Raw genomic sequence first — 19673 nt, forward strand, 5'->3', positions numbered from 1 at the left:
GAACTCAATTGCATGAGTTCTCAAGTTCATAATCTCAATGAATACTGATTCATGCAATGGTGGAGGGACTAGATCGCTATGACATAGCGCTGGCAGCACAAATATCTATAGCTTCCTTAAGTGGAACATTGGTGAATAGGCCAGCAATGCCAAATGAACACATGGACACAGCATCGCTACCGATATGCAAGCCCTGTATGGTCTTTGCAAATGTGAAGGAGCCCCTCACCATGTATCTGAAAAACTTGTTCAAAACTGATTGTAACAATTCGCCCAACTGCTTGGCCAATTCACATTGTGCAGAAAGACAAAGCAGCAATGTTGTGAGAAGAACAGAACCCCATGTTCCCCTCCAGGTGATGCACCATCTTTCGTTATGGCTGAGTCAACATCCTGAAAATCTAACACCACTGTGACCATTGAGACCATTGACACAAAGACTGCAATGCTTCAATGATTAAATCCCACCACCATGACTACTATTTTCTCATGCAAATTGGGATGAATAATATACGTAGCCTTGACTGGTTCGTCAACATTCAAGAACAAATCAAAAACAGGCATTGGAAAATTTTGGCAAACTGATATTATCAAAGTGCTTCATAGGTCAAATCATTGAAAGAAAGCCTAGCTATATGGCTACTCACTCACACATGATGGGCTGTACGTCTTACACTGTAGGGTCGCTCCTTCAACTTAAAACATAGCAAGGAAACTCCCTGCATTAAAATATCCTTATCATACAAGGGAAAAGATCCAAACTAGAGGACATGTCAGAATTTACAAGGCAATGACTGCCTGGATGTCCTGCAGAATGAGAGCAAGGTGGAAATAGCTCACCCCATCCCACTCTATTGATTTCTCCCACTTTCACATACTACTGCACAAATATACACACATCATGTATCCCAAATGAAGGTTGGCCTTAAAGAAAGATCTTACCATGCTATCGCAACTTATACACCTTTAGGACATCCCAAAGTGCTTTACAGCCAATGACTAAGCTGGCCAAGGCCTATAGTCCAAGTGGGTCCATGGGAAGGAGCAGAAGAGGGGAAAAACTGTTTAACTTCATCCTCATCAATCTGCCTGATGCAGATACATCTGACCATGACAGTATCGGTAGGAGTGACAACCACACAGTCCTTGTGGCAAGAAAACCCTGTCTTCACATTGAGGACACCCTCCATCGTGCTGTATGGTACTACCGCCATGCCAAATGGGTGAGACCTGTAAATCAAACAGATCTAGCAACTCAAAACTCAAAAAATGGCACTGTGGGCCATCAACAGTAGCAGAGTTGTATTCAATCACAAAGCGTAAACTCATGGCCTGGCATATTCCCCACTCCATCATTACCATGAAGCTCTGGGATCAAACCTGGTCCAATGAAGAGTGTAGGAGGGCATATCAGAGCAGCACCAGGCATACCTAAATATGAGGTGGCAACCTAATGAAGCTACAAAACAGGACTACTTGCATGTTAAACAGTGGAAGCAGCATACGATTAAGCTGTGATCCCAAGCCCAACAGATCAGATCAAAGCTCTGAAGTGCTGGCACTTTCAATATTTTTACTTAGCAATAACCTGGTCATGAATAGTGGTGGACAATTAAACAACTAACTGGAAGAGGAGTCCAAAAAATATCCCCATCCTCAAAGATGGAGGAGCCCAGGTGAAGCATTTGCATCAGTCTTAAGCCAGAAGTGCCGAATGGATGATCCATCTTGCCCTCCTCTGGAGGCCCCCAGCATCACAGATGCCAGTCTTCAGCCAATTTGATTCACTCCATGTGATATCAAGAAACGGCTGAAGGCACTTGATACTGCAAAGGCTATGGGCCCTGACAATATTCCAACAAATTACTGTAGGCTTGTGCTCCAGAATTAGCTGTAACCCTAGCCAAGCTGTTTCAATACAGCTACAACACTGGCATGTATTCAGCAATGTGAAAAGCTGCCCAGGTGTGTCCTGTCCACAAAAAGCAGAGCAAATAGAACCCGGCCAATTACTGCCCCAACAGTCTATCCTCGATCACCAGCAGGGGGGAAGGTGTCATCGACAGTGCTATTAAGGAGCAGTTTACTCAGCAATAACCTGGTCACTAATGCTTAGTTTGGGGTCTACTAGGGTCAATCAGCTCCTGACCTTATAACAGCCTTGGACCAAACATAATCAAAGCAGCTGGACTCAATAGGTGAGGTGGGAATGACTGCCCTTGACATCAAGGTAGCATTTGTGGCATCAAGGAGCCTTAACAAAACTGGAGTCTATGGGAATAAGGGGGAAAACTCTTCACTGGTTGGAGTCATACCTAGCACAAAGGAAGATGGTTATGGTTTTTGGAATTCAATCATCTCAGTCTCAGCAGGACATTGCTGCAGGAGTTCCTCAGGGTAGTGTCCTAGGCCCAACCATCTTCAGCTGCTTCAATGACCTTCCTTCCATCATAAGGTCAGAATTGAAGATGTTCGCAGCACCATTCGCGACTGCTCAGATATTGAAGCAGTCAGTGTCCATATGCAGAAAGACCTGGACAATATCCAGGCTTGGGCTGTTAAGTGAAAAGTAACATATATTCCACTTAAGTGCCAGGAGATGGCCATCTCCAACAGAGAATCCAACAATCGCCCATTAACATTCAATGTATCACCATTGCTGAATCTCCCACTATCAACATCCTGGGGGTTACCCTTAACCAGAAACTGAACTGAAGCAGCTATATAAATACTGTGGCTACAAGAACAAGTCAGTGACTGGGAGTTCTGTGATGAGTAACTCACCTCCTGACTCCCCAAAGCCTGCCCACCTACAAGGCACAAGTCAGGAGTGTGATGGAGTACTCGCCATTTGCCTGGATGAGTGCAGCTCCAACAACATTCAAGAAGCTTGACACCACCCAGGACAAAGCAGCCCGCTTGATTGGCACCCCAGCCACCACATTCAGTCCGTCCACCACCAAAACACAGTGGCAGCAGCGTGTATCATCTACAAGATGAGCTGCAGCAACTCAGCTCGCTGATCCTTCAACAGCACCTTCCAAACCTACAATCTCTAACACCAAAAAGGCAAGGGCAGCAGATGCTCCGGAACACCACCTAGCCACTCACAATCCTGACTTGGAAATATATCGCTGTTCCTTTACTATCGTTGAATCAAAATCCTGGAACTCCCTTCCTAACAGCACTGTGGGTGTATCTACAGCACATGGACTGCAACGGTTCAAGAAGACAGCTCACCACCACCTTCTTAAGGGCAATCTTGCAGATGATTCACACTGCTGCTACTGTGCATCGGTGGTGGAGGAAGTGAATGTGGTGGACGGGGTGCCAAACAATCGGCTGCTTTGTCCTGGATGGTGTTGAGCTTCTTAAGTATTGTTGGGGCTGCACTCATCCAGTCAAGTGGAGAGTATTCCATCACACTCCTGACTTGTGCCTTGTAGATGGTGGACAGCCTTTGGAGAGTCACCACAACCTTCTCAGTGGTAATTAGGAATGGCAATTAGGCCAACCAGCAAGACCCACATCCCATGAAAGAATAAACTTTAAAAAAGTAGTGTTTTAATCTAGGACTCAGCAGCCAATTTGTGGATGGCAAGCTTCCAAAAACAAATGGTATAATAATCAGTTAACCATTTTCTTTATGTTGATTGGGGCTATTGGTCATATACTCTTCTGCTCCTCTTTGAAATACCAGCCATAAGATGTGCATCTATCTGAGAAGGTAAATGGGACCTTGGTTTAATGTCTTATCTCAAAGGTGGCAACTCTGACAGTGTAGCTGTCCCCCAAAATTGCATTAAGCGTGGTAGCATAATCCCTGGAGTGGGATCGAATCCACAATCTTCTGGCTTGGAATTGGGAAGGTGGGTGTAGGGATGGCAGGGATGTGCAACTGACTGAGACGTGGCTGTCGCCTGACAGGTAGGTATGCTGTTTGATACATCTGCGGGCAGCACATTGGCAGGAAATAGAGGCAAAGCTTTCCATAGCTGATGAACTCACCCGTCACTGGCAGTGGTGTCCCTATGGTGCTTTCTTTCCTGCAGATTGTAAAACTCTGTATTGGTAGTTTCTCACAGTCATTGCAGGTAGCCAAGGATGATTGATGCAAGTGACTAGTCTGGTTCTGATGTCTACTGATCTGCCACACATGTCTTTTCTCATCCCGTTCCACTTCAACTATGAAATACTTCATTTTCAGCCCTTTCCTACCTACCTGACATTAATTTTGAGATGACTTGGCAGTCCCCATGGGACTCTGCGGCGTGCACTTAGACATCCTGTTCTTGTGGAAGTGTGGAATATAAAAGCCTTTTCATGTCTCCTCTTCTTTAAGCTGTCCTGTTCTGCTTTCTTGTGAGTGCTTCATTTACATTTGGATTTCTGATAAATTTGGAGGCAACATTCAGTTAGAAAAAAATCAAAATCTAGCAGGAAAGAGGCATTAAAGAAAATAAAGCAATGAATGACAAGAAACCTGTGCTTTAAGAGCTTAAGCAAGCAATATTTAACATTTCCACTCACCCAAAACGGGGGGATGAAGGACTTTGGGTAGTGCCGCTGCCTCTGAGCCAGAAGCTCTGAGTTCCAATCCCACTCTAAAACTTGATAGTCAAGGAAGGGCCATTCATAACATGGCCAAATTTGTTGAGTATCAACCTGCAAACCCTTCCAAAACATGCCAATGACAAGTGGTAAGAGCAAGAGAGACTCTTTGCCAGCCATATGAGAAGAATATCATAGTTTCTACCATCACTATCCATAGCTCCAGACGACAACACACATGTAAAACTGTATGTTGCCACAGCAACTCGGACTCACTGAGTGAACTGTAACACACCACCACCAAAATGGGGTGAACCTAAGACGTAGTGCAATCCTGTCTGAAATTAACGGAAAGAAAGTGATGCATGATATTTAGAAGCAATTAAATTACTTTGACTATTCAAATGAAGCCCTGATATATTTGCAAGGACATCAGATATGTTTCAAAGACCAGACAGAAGGTCTCTTGCTGCTTTAATCAGGTGTAGATCCAGCAAAATAAATTCCAAGCCAATACCCTACAACCTGCATGAAACTGGACCCATTCATACTCGCTGGAGTGCTCCCATGGTATTGTTAGGTAGAGAGCTCCAGGATTTTGATCCATGAAGGAAAAAAAAAACAATTTGCAAGTCAGGATGGTGTGTACCTTCTAGGTGATGGAGGTTGGGAGTTTGGAAGGTGCTGTCGAAGGAACATTGGTGAGTCGCTACAGTGCATTTTGTAGATGGCACAAAATGCTGCCATTGTGCATGGGTGCTGGAGGGGGTGAATGTTTAAGGTGGTGGATTGGGGTGTCAATCAAACAGGCTGCTTTGTCCTGGATGGTGTCAAGCTTCTTGAGTGTTGTTGGAGCTGCACTGATCCAAGCAAATGAAGAGTGTTCCATCACACTCCTGACTTGTGCCTTGTAGATGGTGAACAGGCTTTTGGGAGTCAGGAGTGTGGTACTCACTGTGGATTTTCAAGTCTCTAACTTGCTCTTGTAACCACAGTATCTGGGTTGGATGATTCAGTTAAATTTCTGGTCAATGGTAGCCCCAGGATGTTGACGGTGAGGGATACAGCAATGCTAATGGCATTGAATAACAAAGGGAGGCAATTAGACATTATAATATTGGAGATGGTCATTGCTTGGTGCTTGTGTGGTATGAATGATGCTTGCCACTTATCAGCCCAAGCCTGGATATTGTCCAGGTCTTTCTGCATGCAGGCACAAACTGCTTCTTTATCTGAGGAGCTATGTATGGTACCGAATGCTGTGCAATCATGAGCAAAAATTTGGCCATTGATGAAGTGTCTGAAGATGGTTAGGCCTAGGACAATACCATGAGGAACTCCTGAAGCAGCTCCTGGGACTGAGATCATTGACCGCCGACAACCACAGCCATCTTCCTTTGTGTTAGGTATAACTCTAACCAGTGGAGGGTTTTCCCCTGATTCCCATTGACTTTAATTTTGCTCGGGATTCTTGATGCCACATTTGGTTAAATGCTACCTTGATGCCAAGGGCAGTGAATCTCATTTAACCTCTCAACTCCTTTGCCCTTTTTTGGACCAATGTTAAAATGAGGTTTGGTGTGGAATGGTTTTGGTGGAACCCAACCTGAGGATTGGTGATTAGGCTATGGGGAGTAAATGCTGCTTAATAACACTGATGATGACAACACACTTTGCTGATGATTGAGAATGGACTGAGGGGAAGGTAATTGGCATATTAGATTTGTCCTGCATTTTGTGGACAGGATATACCGGGGCAATGTAGATGCACTGCTGTAGCTGTACTGGAACAGCTTGGCTAGTGGTAAGTTTAGTTCTGTAGCACAAATCTTCAGTACTACAGCTGGAATGTTGTCCCATATCCATTTCTTTATATCACAAAAAGTGAAACAAATTGGCTAAAGACTTGCTTTTGTGATGGTAAGGACCTCAGGAGGTGACTGCGATGGAATATCCAATTGGCACTTTTTGTTGAAGATAGTTGTAAATGCTTCAGCCTTGTATTTTGCACTGGTGTGCTGTGCTTCCCCATCAGCAAGGATGTAAGTTTTCATGGAGCCTTCATCTCCCATTAGTTGTTTAATTGTCCATTCCTGTTCATAATTAAATATGGCCGGTCTGTAGAATTTTGATCTGATCTGTTGGCTGTGGGATCACTGAACTCTGCCTATGGAATTCCATTTCTGCTGTATAGCATGCACCTAGTCCTGTGTTGTGGCTTCACCGGGTTGGCACCTCATTTTTCATGCTTCTCTGGACTCCTCCACCACACATTGAACCCAGTCTGGCCCCTGGCTTAATGATAATAGCAGAGTGAGGGATAAGCCGAGTCATGAGGTTACAGATTGTGGTGGAATACAATTTTCCTGCTGCTGATGACCAACAGCACATCGAGAATGTTCAGTTTTCAACTACTAAAGGCTTTCTGAATCTACCCTATTTTGCACAGTTTTGTCCCAAAACAGATTGGAGGCTTTCATCAGTGTGAAGACGGGGCTTTGTTTCCACAAGGGTTGTGTGGTGATCACTCCCACCAATGCTGTCATTAACTGATATGTCTGTGTAAGATAGATTGTTGAGCACCAGTTGAAGTAGGTTTTAAAACAAAAATAAAAATACCTGGAAAAATTCAGCAGGTCTGACAGCATCTGCGGAGAGGAATACAGTTAACGTTTCGAGTCCATGTGACTCTTCAACAGAACTAAGGAAAAATAGAAGAGAGGTGAAATATAAGCTGGTTTAAGGGGGGGGGCGGTGGGACAGGTAGAGCTGGATAGAGGACCAGTGATAGGTGGAGATTGTCAAAAGATGTCATAGACAAAAGAACAAAGAGGTGTTGATGGTGATGATATTATCTAAGGAATGTGCTAATAGTTGACATTAAGGGTAGAAAGCAGGACGAGCAAGGTACAGATAGCCCTAGTGAGCGTGGGGTGGGGGGAAGGGATCGAAATAGGCTAAAAGGTAGAGATAAAACAATGGTTGGAAATACGTTTAAAAACAATGGAAATAGGTGGGAAAAGAAAAATCTATATAAATTATTGGAAAAAAGGGGGATAGGAAAGGGGGTGGGGATGGAGGAGAGAGTTCATGATCCAAAATTGTTGAACTCAATATTCAGCCCGGAAGGCTGTAAAGTGCCTAGTCGGAAGATAAGGTGCTGTTCCTCCAGTTTGTGTTGAGCTTCACTGGAACATTGCAGCAGGCCAAGGATGGACATGTGGGCATGAGAGCAGGGTGGAGTGTTGAAATGGCAAGCTACAGGGAGGTCTGGGTAATGCTTGCGGACAGACCGAAGGTGTTCCGCAAAGCGGTCACCCAGTCTGCGTTTGGTCTCTCCAATGTAGAGGCAACCACATTGGGAGCAGCGAATGCAGTAGACTAAATTGAGGGAAGTGCAAGTGAAATGCTGCTTCACTTGAAAGAAGTGTTTGGGTCCTTGGACATTGAGGAGAGGGGAAGTAAAGGGGCAGGTGTTGCACCTTCTGCGGTTGCATGGGAAGGTGCCGTGGGAGGGGGTTGAGGTGTAGGGGGTGATGGAGGAGTGGACGAGGGTGTCCTGGAGGGAATGATGCCTGTGGAATGCCGCCAGGGGGGCGAAGGGAAGATGTGTTTGGTGGTGGTATCATGCTGGAGTTGGCGGAAATGGCGGAGGATGATCCTTTGAATGCGGAGGCTGGTGGGGTGATAAGTGAGGACAAGGGGGACACTATCATGGTTCTGGGAGGGAGAGGAAGGTGTGAGGGCGGATGCACGGGAGATGGGCCGGACACGGTTGAGGGCCCTGTCAACCACCGTGGGTGGAAAACCTCGGTTAAGGAAGTAGGTTTTAACTTGTGTTGCTTCCTTCATAACCCCCCACAGACTCTGTCTTGCAGATATTTCCTTCAGGACTCACTCAGCAGTGGTGTTAAGTTCTTTATTAAATTCCATCTGTCACTTATCTGCCCATTCTGCTAGCATATGTTTGCCATAACGCAATCTATTTGTATCATCCTCATTTCTTGCCACTCCTCCAAATTTGGTATCATTGACAACTTTTGAAATTTTACTCTATATTCTAATATTCAAGTTATTTATATATCAACATAAAAGAGTGGTCCTAGCACTGACCCTTGGGGAGCACCACTGTCTACCATTCTCCAGTCTGTAAAATGACCGTTTACCATGATTCACTGTTTTCTGTCCTTAAGCCATTTTTTTTATCCAAGCTGTCACTGACTCTCCTATTCCATCAGACACAATTTGATTAACCCACCTTTTATGTGACACTTGGTCAAACGCTTTCTTAAAATCCATAGGGACAACATCCATTGCATAATTGGAGTGGAACTTGGAGGTGATGGTGTTTCCTTCCTTGTCCTTCTATTCGAGAGAGCTCACAGGTTTGGGAGGTGCTGCTGAAGATGCCAAGGTGAGCTACTGCAGTACATCATGTAGATAGTGAACATTGCCACTGTGGTGTGCTAATGGTAACTTTTACCATGGTGAAAAGGTGCAAATCAGTTTGGCTGCTTTGCCCTAGTGGGTGTTGTTATGGGATGGATATGGGATAAAGGAAGCTTTACCAGAAACAGGCTGGAACACTGAAATCACATGAGAGTGACCTAGACGTGTCACCTTCACCGTCCACCCATTACTTTCAGTGAAGAAGGCCCACGGAGCTGGACATTTGAGGGTGTGGAGCTGCTCCTTCTGATTGGAGGCTGGCTGGAGGGACAGTCAGCCGATTCCTCTGAATCCTCTGCATTGCCAGAGCAGAGGGTCTTTTTGCTGCTCTTCCTGACACCAGGCAGCAGGCCCAAATTACCCAGAATTTATTCTGTCTCATTGAGTTCACATTGAGGCCTCTCCTTTCACTGACTTCACACTGTCCTTACATTGAGACTTCAGTGACATTCCACTAATTTCACACTGCAACTCATTTGCCCTGTACTGTGGCTACACTGATTTTATACTGAGATGACTGTGAAATGAGTTTCCATTGACCCTCTTTTGCTTAATCAAATGTAAATGTCACCCTGTTAATATTTGGCAATGTGAATATGATTTTGCATTATAATCGGCCCTTCTCTATCTGTAGCCAAAGTTTCACAGTGTCTCTCGTAGTCTCTCTGACAACCTAAAGGGACTTCAAGGATATTCATGCACATCTGTTAACTCATGGAAATTATTAAGTCATTAACAGAAATGTTTCTGTTTATAGGTATTTTCCCAACTGCATTAGATGTTAGAAATTATATGAAGCTCATGCTCTAGGGTGTGATGTTGGATTTAATGTTGGCGCAGCATCCTGGCACTGAATAGGCATAAGTTGTGTTTGGTATCATGATTCCCGGCCCTAAATTTTACCCTCAGGATGCGCCTGAAGCAGAGATAAAACCCAATCCCGGCCGAGATCGCGCTGTGAATACGATATTAGGTTGGGTGGCCAATTGAGACCCGCCCAGCATGAAACGCGACTGCCGGTTGGTTTTTCCTTACACAGGAGTGGGAACGTGTCGGGGGGGCGGGTTCAATGGGGGACCCGGTGGGGTGTTCAAAAATGGAAGAGGCAGCTCGCTGAAGTCTGCCAGGAGTTGTAGCGGAGGCTGAGGGAGCTGTTTTGAAGCTATCCAAGAAGTGTCCTGGTGCACAGTCATGGCCTCAGCACCTGGTGCTCATGGAAGGCTGGAGGGCAAGTTGGGTGGGCACTCTGCCCACCGTTTCTCAGATGAGTGCCTGGCAGTGCTGGTTGAGGAGGTCAATGCCAGGTGGCATGTCTTATTGCCCAGGAATGGCAAGAGAAGGCTGCCCCACCTGACCAAGAAGGTTTGGACAGAGTTCACTGCTAGGTCAGTGGGCATGGCGTGGTGTGCCGCATGTGGCTTCAGCACCGCAAGTGATTCTGATCTGCTGCGGTCAACAAGGGTAAGTGCAGAGATGGCATGGAATTGGGCAGAGAACTTTAATTGGGTGCCCGTTGCTCAGAACATTCAGGGATCTAAGACTGTGTATGCCAACTGGCACTGAAGCCTGCCCTGCCAAGGCTGGGAAGCCTCAATGCATTGCTGGGTGAGATGTGCCACAGAGAATCTGCCCGCCTAATGCCTGGGTGAACGGGGAGGAGGGTGGTGGGGGGTGGGGGGTGGTGGTGGGGGCAGGAAAGGATCTTCAGGGAGGTGGAGCAATAATGGGGATATTTTTTCCTGTCAGGAGAAGAGGAGTCATAACGCTGCGGAGCGCCGCAGAATCTGTGCTTCCTCACTAAGCACGAGAACAATGCACTGGAGCTTGAATGCCACTGGCCAGCTCACTCCTCCGGTCATGGTGAGGCGGGAGTCTCAGACGAAGGTAAGGGTGCAGGTGGCAGATGCGTGTGCGGTGGGCACTGGAAACATAACGGGCTCCTCTCGTCAGAAACTGAACTGTTGTAGCCAGAGAGCCCATTGAAGCTCCAATGCAGATGGCACCATGCAGCCGGTCTCCACTGTCTCCTATCATGTCTAGAATGCATTGTGACTATGATGATTGAATGTGCTGATCTTTCCCGCACCATCCACAGGAGCCGCCGGAGACCCTGAGGACCCCCCACTGAGCTCCGAGGATGAGCTCACACCTGCACCAGTGTCACACTGTCTCTCTGAACCAGGCACCAGCGCAGATACTCACACGTCAGTGGGCATTAGGTCTTCGGCTCGGTGGGTAATGCACAGCGGCGAGGGCACATCACACTCGCTTGAGGAGCTGGCAGAGGCAGAGAGGTCCCAGGGAGCCGACAGTGGGAGCACAGCTGGAGATCAGGACCATGCTATGTCCGAGGCAGATGATGAGCCTCTGGAGTCGTCCATCAGACGGCAGATGCTGGACGTCCAGTGGGATGCATGAGGAGATCCTGCGGAGATCCATGAGGGTCTGTGAGCCATGGTCTCCGTCATGGAGGAGTTTATGCGGAGCATGAGTTCTGCATTGATCCTTAAAAGTGAGCACACAGCCTCCTCTATTGAGACAGTGGTGATTCTCATGAAGAGGCAGCTTCAGTAACAGACTCAGGGGTTCCTAGGGTTGCACTTGGATCTGCAAACGCTCAAACAGGAAATGACTTCACTGCCAGTGTGAGAGATGGATGAGGCACCAAGTCTCTCTGCTGGGTGCCCGTCCATCAATGTTGAACAGGGAGGTGTAAATGTACTTCACGCTGGTGGACAAGCTGCCTATAGTCTCTGTGGGCTTCCCTCAGGGCGCTCTGGACAAGGGCACCAGCTCCTCTGCCCCTCTGCCAATGTCCACTGCACCTGATGATGCCACAATGACGGAGGGGTGCCCAGCTATGGGGCTGGATGCACTCTCGCAGGCGGAACCTACTCAGGCTCCAGCGGTCAGAGGACGACCGCCGAGGTCATCAGGGCCACCAGGACAGCAGAGTCAGCAGCTGCCCCCAACGCCACTATCAGCGAGGTGGGGGGGGTGGGGGGCACCAAGATGCAGCACCCACAAACGTAAGTTGAAGGCACCTTGAGCACAACAGGGGCTTGTCATGGGTGACATTATTTGCATTTTTGTTTTGACGTTTGTGTTAGGAATGGACACTTTGTTCATGTTAAGAACCATAAACACTTATTTTACTTAAGTGGGCTGAGTTGTCTGGACGGTGTGAATAGGTGCCAGATGCAGCACAGGATTGTAAAAGTATGGAGTTATGTGGTGCTGGCATAATGAGTTGGGTTCTCATTTATTGATTGTTAGCAAAGGAGACAGTGCCATTGGCTTAAAGTGGCATCGATGCCTTGGATGACTAGCAGAAGCTTCATTGGATCAAAGCATCCCTGGTGACCCTGCTTCCATGAGGGTTCCTGTCCTCTGCCTCGAGTTCCTCACCCTGCACCTCCTCAGGCTCTTCCTCTGAGCCATAATTTGAGTCGTCCTCCATGGCCTGTGGAGCTACCTCGCTTTCCTCAGCCTGCAGTGGGTCTCCCCACCCTTGCCAGAACCAGGTTGTACAGGGTGCAGCTCCTGTTGGCACACTCTGGAGAATACTGCAATGCTCCCCCGATTGGTCCAGGCATCTGAAGCGCATCTTCACCACCTCTCCACTGCCCTTGTGGAGGCATGACTCCTGTTGTATCTCTCCTCGGCCTCCATTTCAAGGGTGACGGAGTGGGGTCATCAGCCACCTCTTCAAGGGATAGGCCTTGTCACCCAGGAGACATCTATCCACTCGTGCAGGAACCACGAACAGCCTTGGTACCTGTGAGTGCTGCAAGATGTAAGCATCGTGTGAGCTCCCAGGGCAAAGGGCACGAACTTGGAGAATCTGTGTCCTGTGGTCACAGACGTACTGAACATTCATTGAGTGGAACCCCTTTCTGTTTACAAAAGCTCTTGGCTCACCTGCTGGTACCTCAATAGCCACATTAATGCAATTTATTACACCCTGGACGCGGGGAAACCCAGCCATCACAGCGAAGCCTCGAGCTCTCTCTGCCTGGCTCACCTCATCTCTCCGGAAGTGGATGAACGTGTGGATGTGTCTAAAGATACCATCAGTCACAAGCTTGATGCAGCTGTGTGCAGCTGATTGGGAAACACTGCACAGACCCCCTACTGAGCCTGGAAAGAAACGGAGGCTTAGGAGTTGAGGGCCACTGTGACCTTCAAAGCCATCGGCATGGGCTGTCCGGCCACGCAGTTGGAGGTGATTTCTGGACCCATCGTGTGACATATTGCTGTCACTGTGTCCCTGTGGAGGCAGAGCCTCCTGCTGCACTGGACCTCAGACATCTGGAGGTAGTTGGAGCGCTGCCTGAACATTCTAGACGCTGGGTAGTGGCATCTTCAGTGTGCCCTCCCACCTTGGTCTCCCTGCTGGCCCTGCACCAACTGAGCCTCTGCCTCTCCTCTTAAAGGTCTGTACCTGGGACACTGCCCATGCCCACCTGGCCTCCTCTCCCTCCTGCCCCTCTCTTCCTCTTCAGAAGAGGTTCCACCGGTGGAACACACTGTCCCCATTAGACGGGATGCAGAGGAGCAGTGCCTTGAAAATGAAGGAGCGCTGGGCTGCAATACTCAAGGGAATCTTCCAGGGAAGATAAGGACCTGAGATGCTGAAAGGCCAGCTTGACAACCAAATGAGATGCCAAGAAACTCTGGGATAACTCTGTACTCACACAGCAAAGGAGCGGCAATGACAGAGAAAGCGCTGCTTCTCCAGGGGCCTTTTATCCCACCTGTGGATGAGGAAATGATTAAGGAGTGATTTCGGCCCACCTGTTTTGCCCGTGTGATGAGCCAAAAATCGCACAGGCAGCGTAAAATCACTGTCTACTGGCTTGTTAATGGCATCAATTGGCCCTTTAAATACTGGCGGGCGTGGATCCGATTCATGCTCATGCCTACCGACCACGAAATTGACCGTGTGCAAGATGATGCCGGGAAGCACGTTTGACATCATTTGACGATATTTTGTGTTCGGTCAGGTCGAACACGCACTCAACCCCCGAATATAAAATTCTGGCCCCAAATACTTCGGCTAAGTAGTCAAGTTGAAAGGTGGAAGAGTCCTTTATCCTAAAAGAAGAGACGGAGAAAACTAGCAATACCGTGAAAAAATATGTTTGAAGTGAGAATCCACTCATGTCAGGACTTTGCTGCTACTGTACAACTTTGTCTCAATTTCTGTACATCCATGTTGAACATTGAGTAAAAGTGATAATTTATATAGATTCTTCTTTCCCCACCTATTTCCATTATTTTTAAATCTAAAACTAAAACCTTTAGTCTTTCCACCCCACCCCCACTAGAGCTGTACTTTGAATATCCTGTTTTCCATTCTTAATTAGCACTTTTCTCAGACAAAGACCACCACCTTCAACACCTCTTTGACCCTTTTGTCTGTGACATCTTTTGATTAACTGCTCACACCACACCCTCAATGTGTCTCTTCCCCCCCCCCCCCCCACCCACCTTAAACCAATTTATATTTCTCCCTTGTTGAAACTATGCTGCAGTTCTGCCGAAGGGCCATGAAGGCTCGAAACGTTAACTGATTTCTTCTCCACCGATGCTGCCAGACTTGCTGAGTTTTTCCAGGTAATTCTGTTTTTGTTTTACCTTTTGATTCTGTATGGCTTGTATACATCTGAATGTTAACTTCTGTACACATAAAATACCCACTGAATAATACTGATAACTTGCTTACATGGTCTGAAATTGAACTCATAACTCCAATAACCCTTTCATCATTTTCAAAGCAGAGATGACTCTGTTACATGATTCATATCAGTTACCAACCCCTTTGATAACTCGCAATACTGTGAACCATCAGTCAGACATTTGAACATACGAACTAGGAACAGGAGTAAGCCACTCGGCCATTCAATAAGATCAAGATTCAAGAAGATCTCAGATTTATTCCATGGTCCAGTCCTAATTGAATGAAGAGGGCAATAGATGATTATCTGAATAGAAACAATGTGCAAGGGTACGGGGAAAAGGCAGGACAATGGCACTAGGTCATAATGCTTATTTGGAGAGCCTGTGCAGACATGATGGGCTGAATGGCCTCCTTCTGTGCCATTAAAATTCTGTGATTCTGTGATAGTTAACAGATCCAAACATGAGGGCTGAAACCTGAACAATGTAATTAGCCTCAGTATTCCTCTCCTTGGGAGATAAAAATTAGACTGTGTTCCTACCCCTGAATGGTGTCCAGGGACCCTTACTAGAAATTGCATGTGTTTTGAGAACAGGACGATTGCTGAAAGAGAGAGACATGCTACCCAAGCCTTTCATCTTACACTCATCAGGATAGCTTGCAAGAAATTACCGAACTGTAATAGCGAAACAACAATCTATACTGCATGAGAAGAGAGTGCTGATTTGTTGGCAATTGCGCTCTGATTAGTGAAGGCATTGCCATGGAGAATGCAGCATGGAGCAGTTAGTTGCCCAATTTTGTTCAATTTCAAACTGGGTAGGTTGACTCTGATTGGTCAAGGCATTGCCCTGGGGAATGAACCAGGGAATGACTGTTCCCTAACCTTTTGTTGAGTTAAAAAAGGTGCAAGTGTGTACATGTTCCTTCTGTCTGCAAAGGACATTGTGTATGAATATATGTGGCTTCTAGCATGTATAAGTGAGCCACACTGTGAGCTTGATTGACGATCTTAAATTGGTTTTCAGTGCCCTTGGGATATTCTGAAAGTTCCAGTATCCTGCCAATGAACCAAAGGATGAGCTTGTTTTAGGGTGAGGTATGGTGATGGAAGCTTTGGACAGAGTCAATTAGCTGAGATGGATTCTGTGACCTGATGCCACTGCCATGTAGTACTCTAATACAGTCTGTTTGACTACTACATGGCTAGACCTGTCATGGAAGACTGGGATTCTTCTTATTCAACTGCAGATTACCCTACAAGACAATGCCTTATTAGCTTGTTAACACTGCTGCCCATACACTAACCCACACCAAATCCCATCCACCCATCAAACCTGTGTTCACTGACCTACATTGGGTCCCAGACTGGCAATATCCCAGTTTTAAAATTCTCATCCTTAATTTCACTTCCTTCCATGGCCTCACCCCTCCCTATTTCTGTAATTTCCTCCAGCCCTACAACCCTCCGAAATCTCTGCGCTCCTCCAACTTGGGCCCCTTGAGCACCCACAATTGAAATTATTCTACCATTAGTGGCTGTGCCTTCAACTCTAGAATTGCCTCCCTAAACATCTCCACCTCTCTCGCCCTTCTGTTTCCAGACACTCCTTAAAACCTGCATTTTTGATCAAGCTTTTGCTCATCTGTCCTGATATCTCCTTAGGTGTGGGGGCGTCAAATGTTGTTTGATAGCGCTCTTGTGAAGCACTTTGGGATATTTTACTATGTAAAATGTGCGAGGTAAAAGCAGGTTGTTGTTTTTGAAGGGCGACTCAAATTCAGGGAGCCTTAACAGAAACTGTAATGCAGCATTATATAGCAATTGACACTGGTAAGGTGAGCAGTTTTATCTGGTTATACTCTAGCAATAGTACTACAAAACCCTTGGGGCCCCCTAAGCCTTCACAAATATACATCAAGATAAGTAAGGAGAGCAATTGCACTCCATATTGACAAAGCAAACTTTCTGTCAGTATGGATTTCTCAGTAGGTTGTTTTGGAACTGAGGATTGAAGGGAGAGACTTTGCAGAGTATTTCCTCAGGAGACCAATTGCGCTGGAGTAGAGTCTATGATAGTTTAGATCATTTCTGGTTTCTGGTAGGGCTAATGGGCTGTGTCGGACACCCAGCTGATCAAAGTCAAATAGCCTGACAATGCTCATCACCTGGATCAGATATGAAGAGTTCAGTGGGGCCTGAATGTACCTAGGGCCAATACTTTGGGAGGCAGGAAAATAGAAAGTGGCAAAAACAAAACAAATAAAAGCAGCTTTTAAAACACAGTCACGTTGTCCTCAACGTTGCACTTTTATTCTACAGTTCAATCTTATACAATTTCCCTTTGTGACCAGTTACCTCTTCAGCATCTTATCTTCCCTTCTGTCTTCATGGATCACATGGGCATGCATCAGATGAAGACTCGTGAGGATGTGTAAGAAGAAAAGGAGACTTGCATTTATATTAAAACTTTCATGATTATCCACCCTTTCACCTCTGGGTGTCCCAAAGCATTTTCAGCCAATTAAATACTTCTGTTGTAATGTAGAAAGTGTGACAGACAATTGTATGCACAGCAAGATCCCACAAACAGCAATGTGATAATGACTAGATAATCCATTATAGTAGGTGCTGGTTGAGAGATAAATGCTGGCAGAACACTAGGGAGATCTTCCCTCCTCTCCTTCGAAAATAGTTTGCATGGAGTTTTTTTTTCAAATATCCAGCTGAGAGAGCAGAACATCACAATTGAAAGACGGCACCTCTGACTGTGCAACACTGCCTCAGTACTTCACTGGAATGTAACCCTAGATTTTGCTCTCAGGTCTCTGGAGTGGAACTTGAACCTTTGACCTCCTGAATCAGCGACAGAAATGCTGGCACTGAACCAAGGTCGTCAGAACATGGCAGAATTCTTTGACTTGTGTTTCCATGAGGCACTGATTTAAATGGATATGACAGTCTAATGGTTATGGTACTAGATTATAAATAATATTCCCTCCATGGCAAGTTGGGAAATGTAATCCAATTGAGCTCGTAATTTATGGACTGACCCTAGAAGAGTAAACATTATGTTGTTTGCTTTTGGTGAGGGGAAGCTTTACCCACCGTTCTGGATGGGCACCTATCCCACATTTAGCCAGTTACTCCTGCTCCTCTTAAAGCCACTTGAGACTGGCGTTAACTGCTGCCCTGCCAGTATTCACTGTGTCCCAGGGTGGATAATAAAACACACCGGGCCTGTTGTTTTGTTTTCAGATTGATCCAGTGTGGCAGCCGTAAAACAGCCCTTTTCAAAATCTCAGACCCATAAAATTAAACCAATGCAAACCAGTAATCTGGAAATTTAAAAATGCCAAATTGCAGGGGCTTGGAGACTATGGGGCAGGGTTTTATGCTCTGCTACCAGTGGGTTTGAAGGCCAGTGGGCATGTAAAATCCAGCAGGTGGCCTTCTTGGGAATGGGTGGCAGTGGGGGTGGTGGGGCAGGTGCCAGGTGATCCGCCCACCCTATGCTACTGAGGCCCATAAGTGAACAATTAATGACTACTTAAGGGCCTCTTCCGGCCATCACTGGTATTTGACCAATGGCTGTGGGAGGCGTATGGAGGAAACTTCAGAAATGTAGGTGTCAAGCTAAGAGTGCAAGTCCATTGAGGGCCCTCTGGGGCCATTGGAGGCACCCGCCTCCCCAAAAGTCATTACCCCTTTTAACCCTCTACCTGATGGGTTCTTGAACTTGTCCCCTAATCCCCTCACCCCTCCTTGAAGACCCTAACCACAGACTTATCTGGGCTCCTCAGCATGAGTCATCCAGCAGTGGCCACTGCTCCTGGCTGGCGCTGCTGTGACTACTGAGCTGCTGGCCAAGCGATTGGCTGGCAGCTCTCTAAGGTAGGACTTCCTCCTGAGAGAGGGACAGGAGTCTGGCCTGTAAGGGGTTAATGTTAAGTCTGTAATTAGACAGTCTACATCATCAGTGATGAGACCACATGACGACAGAGTATGCCGAGAGATAGTTCTATGTGAAGCCTCATACTTTACATAGTTAATAGAATGTTCAATAAAAGGTAAAGTTAACAGCCTTGCAGTCACAGAATCACAGGATCTCAGTGCAGAAGATGCCCTTCTCACAAGCCTCCAGCAGTTTCTATCAATCCTGACAAAGGACAACCCCAGCTAAGACCCACATCGATGAAAACATATTGTCTTAAAGCAGATGATGCTTCTCCCAGCATTAAACTACTGTGAGGCAGCCATCTTGATTGTGGGCATGTTCCCCCCTAACTTTTTAGCTTGGAGGATGTAAGCTACAATACGTTTGTCCAGCAAGAAGAAACAGATATGTTTCGGATGAATAATCTAGTTTATGCTTTGATTGTTGTGAACGGCTATTATTTTTAAATGATCACTGTGTTTATGAGGAAAGCCTTGGGGCCTATCAACTCTATAAGGTCTCCTCCATTGTGCATGCTACTCCAACTCAATGAATTTCATGACAAAATGTTCTGCAGTCTCTCCTTTTCAGTTTCAGATTACTGAAAAAAATACTTAATTAATTCTCCACCCTACATTGTTCAGGAATAAACATCTGGCATATTGTCCTCATCATTGGGGAATGAGTCAGAGGAAAGGAGCATCACATCTGTGCACATAGCCCAACAGCAGCCTGCAAAGTGCTAACGTCACAACATAGTTTTCGTTTTAGTTTTTTCCGGACAGTGGGCGTCACTGGTTAAGCCCACCCCTAACTGCCCTCGAGAAGGTGGCGGTGAGCTGCCTTCTCACATCTCTGTATCCATGAGCAGAATTTTACGCCCTACGGGTGGGCACGTGCCTGACCTGATTGGGCCTATAATAGCGCGCGATGTTGTTGGGCGAGCGCCCTGACGTCTTTACGCACTTGCGTGATATTTTGGTTGGCGAGCACGCGTGAGAGTCGGATTGTACCGACAATTAAGAGGCATATTAAGGCCATTAAAGTTTCAA

The sequence above is a fragment of the Cetorhinus maximus genome, chromosome 2, assembly GCF_964194155.1.
Source record: "Cetorhinus maximus chromosome 2, sCetMax3.hap1.1, whole genome shotgun sequence".
NCBI classification, from domain to species: domain Eukaryota; kingdom Metazoa; phylum Chordata; class Chondrichthyes; order Lamniformes; family Cetorhinidae; genus Cetorhinus; species Cetorhinus maximus.